Genomic DNA, 12,181 nt, shown 5'->3' on the forward strand with positions numbered 1-12,181 from the left:
CCAGATTTGAACTCAGGAAGATGAGTCTTCCTGACTCCAGGTCTGACACTATCCACTGAGACACCTAGCTGCCTTGTAGAATCATAGGATCATAGATTTAGATCTCAAAGGGACCGGAGAGTACACTTTGAGGCTTAGAGTAAGTAACTTGCCTAAAGACTCACAGATAAGCATGGTGGAGAACCTGAATTTAAATGCCATTAATGGGACTCAAAATTCAGTGATCTTCACTGAGCTTGTTTTGAGAAGATCTGAAACACATGAATTTAATTGGTAGCTTCTTGGAAACAAATTTTCAGTTTCCAGATTTTCATCCTATCTGGGTGTGGACACACTTGAACATATTTTCTTCATCTTTCATCTTACTAACTGCATGCATGTTGATTTAACTGGTTTTGTTTTTGTTTTTCATCATCTTGCCATGTTATTTGAGAGTGAAAAAGCCACTGAAATTGTAGTTATAAACATTACAAAGGACAAATATACTTGGTATTGCATTTGCAGGATATGGCAGAAAACTGAGAGAGTCATTTATTTTTAAGACCAAAAGTGAAATTCACATTTGGTATTGGTTGAAAGAATATAGCATTCCTGTGTCCATATGGTGGTACTTTATTTCTGTAATGTAGGTAAAAATTTGAAGAGTTGTGTTTTTTTTCCTTCGGGAAGTCATGAGAAAGTATGAATTCCGCACTCAATTTATTGTAGCTGAAGGGGAGGATATATCAAAAATGACATTATTGACTAAAAACAGAAGAGTTATGTTCTTGTAACCTTTGCTCCTGAATGAACCACTAGAGCAACTTGGTTTGATTTAAATAATTTCTTTTTAACTTTGAGGTACTCTCAGTGTGCCTGGATGATTTGACCTTATTTCCTGTTAAACTTGAGGGTCAACCCTTAGGAATTTGGGGGGCTTTAATATTATTTGGGTTCATTAAGACATCCGTGCATGCAAGTTTGCATTTGGAGTTAAGACCTTTAAAGAATCAGTTCTTTCTCATCCTTTTATTTTTTGTTATTTCTCTTCATGTTCATTTGCATGGCTGGGCAGAGCCCTGGTAATGAGTTTGATTTTCTTGTATCCATTGTTAAAAACTCATTGGTCTTTTTGAGGGACCTCTGATACACCTCTGACCACACACACACACACCACACCACACCACACCACACCACACCACACCACACCACACCACACCACACATCCTCCCCACCTCATAGTGTTCTAAGGGACATTTTTTGCAACACCTGATAGATTTTCCTAGATTTCTGTAAGTTCTGTAAGTGCATAGTGTAGATATTATCTTTTTTGGTTGTTTTTATGGGGAAGTTGAAACTCTTGAGGCTGAGATTTGCTGAAGGTCTTGTGGATACTAAGTGGCTTAGTTTAGTTTCAAACTCTCTCCTGATCCCAAATTGAGTACTTCATCCACCATATCATGAACTTTGTCCCGTTCCGTAGAAATTTCCCAAGCCTAAAACAGCAGAAGTACTAAAATTTAGGTCTTCTTATTTCTGTTTCATTTAGTATAAGAATCATGATGATATTTTATATTTGTAACATATCTTTGACTTTCTCAAAATATTTGAAAGAATTGAATAACAAGATAGTTCTCCGTAGACTCAATGGCCCCTTGTTCCATTGTATTTGTTATGTAACAGCTAAGTTAAAAATTTCCCAATCCTGTCTTGCTCCTCTGTCTCTTTCTCCATAACAAAGAATGAAAAACTGAGGGAAAAGTGCAGCAAAAGTAACCATTGTATGGGAAAAGCCTGAAATCATAGACTGTATTCCACACTTACAGCCCCCTAATTGTGCAAAGGGGGAGAGGCAATGGGGATGGGGGTGAGGGAACGGCAAATTTTTTATTAACAGAATTTTTTTTCTAAACTCCCTTTGCTTCACCTTCTTCCCTATCCCTTTTGTAAACTGGGAGAAATAAGAACATAGTTAAAAGGAAATAAGAGTGATATTAAGTGATTGATTGAGTATAAATTATTGATAGCCACGGGAGCATGTTTTTTATTTTTTGTTTTATTTTCACTATTTTTGTTCTTGTTTTTATTTTTGCTTTTCTAAAATCCAGTCATTGTTCCCTGGGATGCCTGTGTCTTTTGCTGTTTTATTGCATCAATTAGCTATTCTGTTTATAATTTCAGTAACAAAAATGATCCAGCCTTACTAACCTTGTAGAGATGAGTAAAATTTTACCAAAGTTTTCAGTTCTCAGTCCAATATCCTGGATTGCATCTGTTGGAATTTTTTCCTGAAATACTTACCAAATAATTTTAAAAGAGATTCCTCCCCTCTTTTTCTTCTTATAATCAAGTCAGTAACCAACAGGCATTTATTAAGCACTTACTCAGTTTCAGACATTTTGTGGGGATATAAAAAAAGCATCTCAAACTCTTCCCCCCCCCATCCTCCTCCTACCCCCAAAATCCCTGCCCTCAAGGAACTTCCATTCTAGTGGAGAAGATATTATGTACATCACTGGTAGATTAAAAACATACACTGAGGAGATATCTGAAAGCGGAAACATTAGCAGCTCAGGGGGAGAAGAGAGGACACGTCTGGAAAAGGACTCCTTTCTGTCTTTGAGGTGGGATTTCAGGTGAGTCTTGAAGGAAGAATTGTGGGGAAAACAAGACAAAATGGGAGGGATAGAGAGTTCCAGAGCAAGATGGAGGACTGAAGGCCTGGAGTCAGGAAGATTGAGCATTTTGTTTGAGAAATTTTCAAGTAAGCCAATGTAGAGATTTATAGTGCTAGGAGGGGAGTAATAAGGCCCTTTCTTTTGGTCCAGACCTGTGATTTCCCTGGTGTAGGGAGCTCTTAGAAACTCTTCTCCAACCTGTTCTCCTAGAGGCACTAAGAGTGTTGGCTTACCCTGGGTTTATGTCAGCCAGTATGTGGCAGCTAGCCTCAGGACTTGAACCCAGTTAGCCATTATCCCAAAAGGATAACTGTAAACAATTTGAGAACGGTAGGTGGAATACTGTACTTCACTGACTAAATATTGACCGTTTAACTCCAGATTAGTAACTAATAACTTTCTCAACTCTGATGAAAGGTGACAGACCACTAATAATCAAAGACCCAGGAAGCTGCGTAACTAGACAACCTTTCTTGTCATTGTAGGATTCTAAATGAGGTATCTGTATCATACAACAAATAGGTCACATGAGCAATTAAGCAGTGTAACTATTCCTTGACTGGCTTTGAACTAAAATGTCCTTTTCATTGAAGGAGAAAACATGTAGAGGAATAAGCAAGCCAAAATTTGGTCTAATTGGAAATACTTTTACCATACACTCCTCATTTTTTGTGAATCTTGTCCACTTCTTTATGTAAATCCTCTGCAGGGGATCTATCTAGTGAATATCTCTATTCATACATACACATACGTGCTATATGTCCACCCACTTCATAAAAGCACCATGTACACAAATTAAAGCAAAAAAGTGATTAACCAAGGTTCTACTAAATAACATTTCTCTAATGCATTTAAAAATATAGATCTATTTCAAAAGTTAGATACACTTTTCAGAAATACTCTGAATGTGCAAAGGAAATCTCCTGTAAAATATATTGTCTTCAGCAGCATGTCTCATTAAGGCTTTCTGGGTAGACCAGAGGTATCAGACACCCTATTGCAACACTGTGGAGCCAGATCAAAAAGTAATTGGGAAACAAAATAAGTAAAAACACAGTAGAAGATATATAATTTTAATAGGTGGTTTTGTAAGTCCATATTAAGACCAAGCCTTAGGTACAATTTTGTGGCCCCTTTTTCACTGTGTTTGACATAACTGCTTTAGAATACTCAATTTGGACTATTTCATGCTGGTATCAAATATTAAAACAGATTCTCTGTTCCAAAGATTCTATCAATCACATAATGTTTCATTTGTCTTTATGACTTCCCTGCCAAATAAACAAAGCCATGTTAGTCAATGAAGAAGTTGCAGCATGCAGAGGTGAAGTGATTTTTACCTAGTGCTAAGAGTAAGCTCCTTGAGGAAGTCTTTGGGTCTTTTTGTATCCCCAGAGTTTAGCACAGTGCCTCGCACATAGTAGGGACTTAAGAAATGTTAAATGACTTTGAAAAAATACTCCCTGCTCTAGAGTTCATCCTCTAATGGAGAAGATAACACAAAAGACTGTACAACAAGCTTTATACAGGATAAATCTGAGATTGTGTGTCTCTGTGTCTTTGTATTTATGGTCAATCTGTCTCTATCTATCCATCTATCTAATGGTCGGTGACTGATAGGAACAAGAATACCCATCTTCCAGCTATTGAAGATACATTGTAAACCTCCTTTAAATATTTAGTGTCCTTAGAGGAGGGAAGAGAGTGAAGGAACACAGTTAGCAGTCATAATTTTTTTTTTGTTCCCCCAGGGCCAGATCTCCTGGGTGTGTGATTAGAGAACCTGATTTATGATTTTGACTTTGCAGAAGCCTTCCTCACTTAAATCTCTTTCACTTTCAAATCATGGCTTCACCTTGCTTATGTCACGGTTCTCTTCAAAAAAGGACAAGCAGCTACAAATGATGACATTTAAGGGTTGGGGGTGGGTTTGGGGAAGTAAGGAGGCAAGCCTGGAAATCTTGAAGTGGGTTCTGGATACAAACAGGTGATCTAAATTATTTAATTTCTGACTCGTGTTTTTATGAGGAACTTTTGTTGCTTCAAATTTTAGTAAAAGGCTAAAACCTAAAGCACTCCATCTTATGCACTTTTATAAATAGTTATCTCACAGTTTTAATTTTTTTCTTTGTAGTGGTTATCTAGTTGGTAAGTCTTTGAATAATTTAGTTTCAGACTGCTAGTGAGTCATTCTGTTTCTGCTTCAGAATCTGCAGTGAAATTACCAAGTTTTGCTGGAGATTTTATTACAACATAACATTCCCAGAAAAAAAAAGCACTGATTCAGTCTAATAAGCAATAACAGTGTTAAAAGATGGATTGTAAAATGCAATTTCTTCCTCCCTTTCCTGTTAATGAACTTTTTGTTCTAATTCTTGGGAATAAGGAACTTTATTAAAATTTTGGCTTGCTTATTAAATACAAAGTAAACAATGCTGCTTCTTAATGTCTAATGTGAAAATATTACAAGCACAGGAAGTTTGGAATGTTACATAGTAAACTAAACTTTTAAACAGATCTATTCAGGACCTCATTCTGTCTCATTGACTGTGAGGCTACTGTCTCACTCTTGGCATTTGATATTATTACTTTAACTCTATGAATTACTTTTAAAAAAGCAAAACTAAGCCCTTAAAATAAATTTAGGAGGAAAAGGCATAGAATCATTAACCTCTCTTTAATGACTTGAAAAATGAACTCTTCCACAGAATCAGATCATTGTAATTTACCACAGCCCAAATGGCTCAATTTCTAGGACCGAAAGAATTTTACGTTTAACTCTTTCAGTTATTTCCCATGTTGCATTTTCTTTCTCATAAGAAGGAATTAAAATTGTTAGAACTGGGAGGGAATTCAGGAACCATCTAGTTCACTCTTGTTTTTCAAATAAAGAAGCTGGTTCAGAGAACAAATGACTTGTCTAAAGTCACACCATATTGAAATGGGAATCTATTACAAATTAGTTTCTGTTTGTTTCCTCTTTCAGACATCAATTTAAATAGGATGATGATTCTTACCTACATTTTACTATTACTAGAGTTCAAATAAAAAGGAACCCCTTTGTCTCATATCTCTAATAAAAAACAGTTATCTATGTAATATAGAGCAACAGCACAAATAAGACCAGGAAATACTATTCGGTAGATAAGAACAGCTTGCAAAAGACAAATTTTTAACATTTTAACAACCAGGGGCAAGCTTTATATACCAAAATAGTCCTAGCACCTGTTCTTATCATAGCAAAAAGAAAAAATACAAAAAACAAAACCTGGAAATAAATTGGCTGACAATTGTTTAGGAAATAATGGAACAAACTGAAATACGTGAATGAGATGGAATATTATTTCACCATTAAAAAATGAGAAGTGTGAGGAACACAGAAAACTTGGAGAGACTTAAAGGAAACAAAAGCAGAACAATATACCCAGCGACTAAAAAAAAGTAAACAAAAAGAACATTAAAATGTAGTTGAACAGCAAGTAAATGTGATGGCTAATATTGACCTCAGAGAAAATGAGAAAGTGCCTTCCCCCTTTTGGTAGAGAAAGGGGGCACTGCAGAGATGGAATGTTTCATACCCTGCTAGAATCATCACCAGCCTGGTTGCTTTTGCTTGATGTTTATCTTTATTACAAGAGAGGGCTCATCAGAGGGGAAAATGGGGGGAGGGTTAGATACAAAAAAATGATTATAGATCAAAAGGTATTACCAAAATATATTTAAAAGCAACATATACATACACTCAAAATTAAATGTAAAGAGGGCCAAGTTTTAGTCTTTTGTCATTTATTTTCTGGCACAGACACCTGAATCTTACACGGGCTTCTAGTTCTGCCTTTAGTAATTATTCTTCCTAGTCCTTCCTAATTCTGCATCTAATGTAGGTGTTCCATTAAATTCTTGTTCAAAGACTTGGAAGTGTTGTATATGAGAGTGGCATGGTTGAATTTCTTGAGAAAATTGAAAGTATTAAAAAAGCTGAGTAAAGAACCAATCCAGATCTAGACCAGGCATTTCACAGCAAGAGGGAATGATTAGATAAAGGAGAGGAAATTGTTTTGATGCAAAGAAAAATTATTTTTTATTTTTTATTTTAAAATTATTATATAAAAAATAATCTATTAACAGTGAGAGTTTTCCAAAAATATAATGGACTCCTTCAGAGACTAATGGGTTCTTCCTTACCAGAGGTCTTCATGCAAAGGGTGAATGACTCCTCTTTAATATGTTGTAGAGGGGATTCTTTGATTCAACTACAGGTTATTTTAGTTGACCTCTGACCTGTGATTCTGTCAGATTGTCCTATCAGTCCACTTTGTTAGTTATGGGACTGCCAGGTCTCCTTCCTGTTTCCGTCAGGTCCACTCTCATTATTTCTCAGATAGCCTTATCTGCCCCAAATTATTTATCAAATAGTTTATTGAGGAAAATAGAGAAATAAGGATTTTGCTCCTCAAATTGTTCATAAGAGATTTTTAGTCAGTATAACAAATGATTCTAATAAAGAAAAGTGCAGGACATCTCGTTTAAGGATACATCTTAGTCTATTGGAATTTCCTGCCCTTTGGTAGAACAAATAGATAAGAATAAATGAATGTCTAAAAGTTTAATTTTCATGGGTTGTGGTTCAGTGAAGTTAGGGGTAAGACAAACAGGGCTGAGAGTAAAAGAAACAACTAGGTGTTCTAGTTTGAAAGAAGACTGAACTGCATTCCAGTTTGCTGTTCTAGATACAGATTAAATAAGTTTTGTTTATTAGATGATTTTTTTTCATCCTCTGTGCTAAATATTTACCTTCCATGTGATACAGAGCCACCAAATGTTTTTCCCTAGAATGGGGTGGAGAAACCTGCCCCATGTGGCCCTCTAGGTCCTCAAGTACAGCCTGTACAGCCTTTGACTGAATCCAAACTTCACAGAACAAATCCCCTTAATAAAAAGATTTGTTGTGTAAAACTTGGACTCATTCAGGAGGCCGCACCCAAGGACCTAGAACATCACATGTGGCCTCAAGGCTGCAGGTTCCCCACCCCTGCCCTAGATCCTTGAAGGATATTGGGAGCTTTAAATATTTTTCTCTGTTTAATATATCAAATTTCAGTTTGTAATCTGAGCAGAAAATGTTTCCATTCTTCAGCCCACTCCAAGTACAGAAGTTTTTTGTTTGTTTGTTTGTTTGTTTTGCTTTTTGGAGGGCAATTGGGGTTAAGTAACTTGCCCAAGGTTACATGGTTAGTTGTGTGTGTGTGTGTGTGTGTGTGTGTGTGTGTGTGTGTGGGTGGGTGTGTGGGTGTTAAGTTTCTGAGGCCAGAACCTAACTTGAACTAGGGTCCTTCTGACTCCGGGGCTGGCATTTTACTCACTGCACCACCTAGCCTCCCCAAGAGGTTTTTTTGAAGGTAGATTTCTTGGTATTTGGGATTTGGAGTCTACTCTGCTACTTACTAACTAGCCGTGCTTACCTCAGTACTGTGCCTCATTTTCCTTCCTTGTAAAATGGGAATAATAATTGTGTTGTCAGCTTTACAAGGTTGTATTTAAAGATGGCAATTTGTATAAACTTAAAAATGCTATTTGGTTGTAAGTATTCTTACCTTCCATATTTATCAAAAACAGACTCTTTTCAAAGTAATTTTATTTCTGTTGTCTCCTAGAATTTTCCAATGATCTGTCATGGTATATGCTTGTATGTGTACATGTATAATCTTATACAAAGAATGCAACTTTGGGATGGAGTGCACAATGAGCTGGAAGTCAGAAGATGGTTCCTGAGCATAATCTTCAAGGAGACAAGGAATTCTAAAAAGCAGAGATGAAGAAGGAAGGCCATTGCAGGCATGGGGACAGCCAGTACAGAGCTGAGTTGGGAGGGGGAATATTGTATGTTTAAACAGCAAGGTTAGTTTGGTTAGTCCACAGATTAAAGGGAGGGGAGATATATACTAGGAATAAAATAAAGCTGAAAAACTAAGTTGTAACTAGATCATAAATGCCAACCAGAAGAATTTAGGGGGCTATGTGGAGCCACTTGAGTCTATTAAGTCAATCAGGCAATTAATTATTAAGTATGCTCTGTGTGCCAGCCACTGTTCTAAGTACTGAGGATATAAAAAAAGAGGCAAAAGACAGCCCCTTCCCTCAAGGAGTTTACAATCTAAGTGGGGAGACAAACAAGCAACATATATGCAAATTAAGCTATATACACATAAGTGGGAAATAATTAACAGAGAGAATTAATGCCTGAATGACCTTTCTCTGCTTTTCGGAATCCCTTATACCCTTCAAGACTAAGATGAGGAACTATTTTCTGATTCCCAGTTCCTTGTACTCCCCATCCCAAAGTTGCCTTATTTGTATGTATTTGTTCATACATGTATGTGTATATGTGTGTATGTATGTATGAGGATACATTACATTTCCCCTTGTATGTATGCTTATTTAATACAGGTTGTATTACTTCTTAAAGGAAACTTTAATAGAATTTAAGCAGATGGTTTGTCTTTCTCGTCTCACTGCCTAGAAAAGTACCTGGTGTATAGTAGGTACTTAAATGCTTAATTTATTGGGAAACTTAAAAGTGCCTATGTCTACATCGTTATTATTAATATTATTCACAAGGCTTCCTATAGAAGATGGGGTTTTAATAATTACTATTGAGTCTTAATTAATTAAAACCCTAAGTTCTGACCATGTCACTCCCGTTCTTAATAACTCAATTGAGTTTATTTAGTTATTAAATAAGAGAGAAGCATTGACTTGCACCTTAGGAGAGTTACTCTGAAATTGTGGGGAGAATGGTTGGAGAAGGGAGAGAGATTGAAGATGATAACTCAGGTTGTGTACCATGGAGACTAGAAAGGAACTACCTCGACAGAAATAGAGATGTTTGAAAGAAGGATATTGTCTCTCATTTTATGGAAAAGGAAACTGAGGTCCAGAAAGCTATGTCCATGGTCACATTAGGGGCATAGTGCCAGAGGGAGGATTTGAAATGAGGTTTCTAAATTTATTTTTTTCCTTTTTGGAGGGGGTAAGGCAGGGCAATTGGGGTTAAGTGACTTGCCCAAGGTCACAAGGCTAGTTTTTTGTGTTAAGTGTGTGAGGCTGGATTTGAACTCAGGTCCTCCTGACTTCCGGGGCAGTGCTCTATTCACTGTGCCACCTAGCTGCCCCTGAACTCAGGTTTCTTATGGTAGGTAGCAATGCAAGTATTATTTAACCTCATTTTGTCAGTCAATCAATAATTGTTTAAATGACTTTAATATACTAGATGCTATGTGGAGATGTTAGGGCACATAAAGATGAACGTCACTTACCTGTCTTTTCAGAGGCAGTTAGATGGTACAGTAGATAGAGTGCTAATCCTGGAGTGAAGAAGACTCAAGTTCAGATTTGACCTGTATGTACATGTGGATGTGTGTTGTAATGCCATGCACAGAAGCTTTCCAGAACTGCTACTGTGAACAGCTTTTTCTTTTTAAGGTTCTGATTACTTAGTATAGTGATCACTCTATTCCATAACAAAAGCAAAACATCCATGGAAAATCAAGGTACAGCATAATTCAAAATACAGCATTCACTATATTTCAGCTTATCACAGAAAATCACAATATAATATTCACAACATAGTCTCATCTGTGATAGTTTCTGCTTTTGAGATTTTTTTTTTGGAGGGGGAAGGTAGGACAATTGGGGTTAAGTGACTTGCCCGAGGTCACAAGGCTAGTTTTTCTGTTAAGTGCGTGTGGCCGGATTTGAACTCACATCCTCCTGACTCCAGGGCCAGTGCTCTATTCACTGCCCCTGCTTTTGAGATTTTTAAACATTAAAAGTTGTATCATAGCTGCAGATGACACCTTGAATGACAGGATCCAGAATGATTCTATATGCTGAATCTACTGTGATTGAATTTAATAGGGATAAATAGAAACATAGATTTAGAAAATTATCTTAAGTACAAACTAGGCAAGTCAAAGTTAGTTTATCTGTGAAAGATCTGGAGTTTAAAGTAAGCAGTGTGATATGACTCGAAGTCAAAGGATCATTAAATGTACGCACTCACGAGGTGCCAGGCACTGTTCTAAGCAGAGGAGACAGAGAAAGGCATAAGGCAGTCCTCACCCTGGAGGAACTCACAAGTGGGGAGACAGTGCATAAAATGAAGCTGCAAGTCAATCAGCAGGTCTCACAATGATCTGAGGAGGTGTGCAGTTCCAAATGGACTACATTAGGAGAGGATACTTGTGTGAATAAGGAGCTGATAATCTCATAGTATTCGGCCCTGGTCAGACCAAATCTGAAGTATTTGTTCAGCCCCAGGCACCACATTTTAGGGAAAACACTGATATGCTAGGATTTCAGGTATGGGTTTGACTAGATGGCTTCTGAGAAAGAACTACAATAGTAGATGGAATTTTAGGTAGGCATTTTGCCCTTAAATACTTATGTTCCATGTTAATTATAAAAACTTTTCATTTAAAAATTATTTATATAAAATTTAAATATTTAAAATTAAAATATTATTTTTAAATTATTTATATAAAGTTTGTTGTGTAATTATGATACATAAATCAACAGTGAAGTTCCCTTATGAAATACTTTGCCATGTACAGATTTGTATGTGTTAGTTGCTCAAAATCACATCCCTAAACATGACTACTGTATGGTTGGTCCTGTCCTTAATCATTATTTACAAAGGGAGACCACTCCATTTGAAAAAGGAATTTTTATCCACTAAACAGTTTCATAGAGGGGGAAAAATACATATAAACTGTTTAGTATTTAGATGAATTGATTATTAGTGCTGTGAACTTTTAAGAAGGAAATGGGGAAGAAAAAGTCCACAAGGAAACAAATTTCATCATGTTCTAGGCCTGAATTTGTTTTGTCAAAAGAAGACATCAAAGTTTATGGCCCAGATGCTGAGCCCATCTTCCAAGAACATCTTAAAAGTATTTCTATGATGTTTGCATGCCCTGAATTTTACAAGCATATACATATTTTCAATATAACTATTAGAAATTTGGCCCATAGTGCTACATGAAAATTGTGTTAGAGCCCGTACAACACTTAGAAAAGTCGGAGCACCTGTGTTTTAATCTGATACTGTCAAGGGAATGGATTCTAGACCTCCAATTTCTATAGTTCCCTGAGGATGGTCAGCATTTAAACTAATATCTGTCAGTAACATCTGATAGTAATTGTCAGGATTACTTACCTTCCCATCCAAAAATATGTCTGAGTAAATCCTAATAGTTTCCATGAATGTGTTGTGGTAGATAGTGCGGGACTTGGAGTCAGAAAGACATTAGTTTAAGGTCCTGCCTTAGACACTTATTTGCTTGGTGACACTGGGTTATCTGTAAAACAGAGATAATAATAGTACTTAAGTCACAGGGTTATTGTGAACATTAAATTATGTATATAAACATGAAAGTGCTGTATAAATGTCAGCTCCACCCCCACCCTCCAATTAGTGTAGAATAACCTGATGTGAAATCCTTGAATTTTTTTTTAACAACCCA

The 12,181-nt window shown here is 36.5% G+C and overlaps 1 protein-coding gene across 1 annotated transcript in view; it reads left to right on the plus strand.

Moving 5' to 3' along the window:
- Positions 1-12,181, plus strand: part of MYO10 (myosin X) — a 266,909-nt gene that overhangs the window by 113,673 nt on the left and 141,055 nt on the right. The gene's annotated exons all lie outside the window — the stretch shown is intronic.

The sequence above is a fragment of the Petaurus breviceps genome, unplaced genomic scaffold (assembly GCF_028583685.1).
Source record: "Petaurus breviceps papuanus isolate PSGF00001 unplaced genomic scaffold, PetGlider_PUasm1.0 47, whole genome shotgun sequence".
Classification (NCBI taxonomy): Eukaryota; Metazoa; Chordata; class Mammalia; order Diprotodontia; family Petauridae; genus Petaurus; species Petaurus breviceps.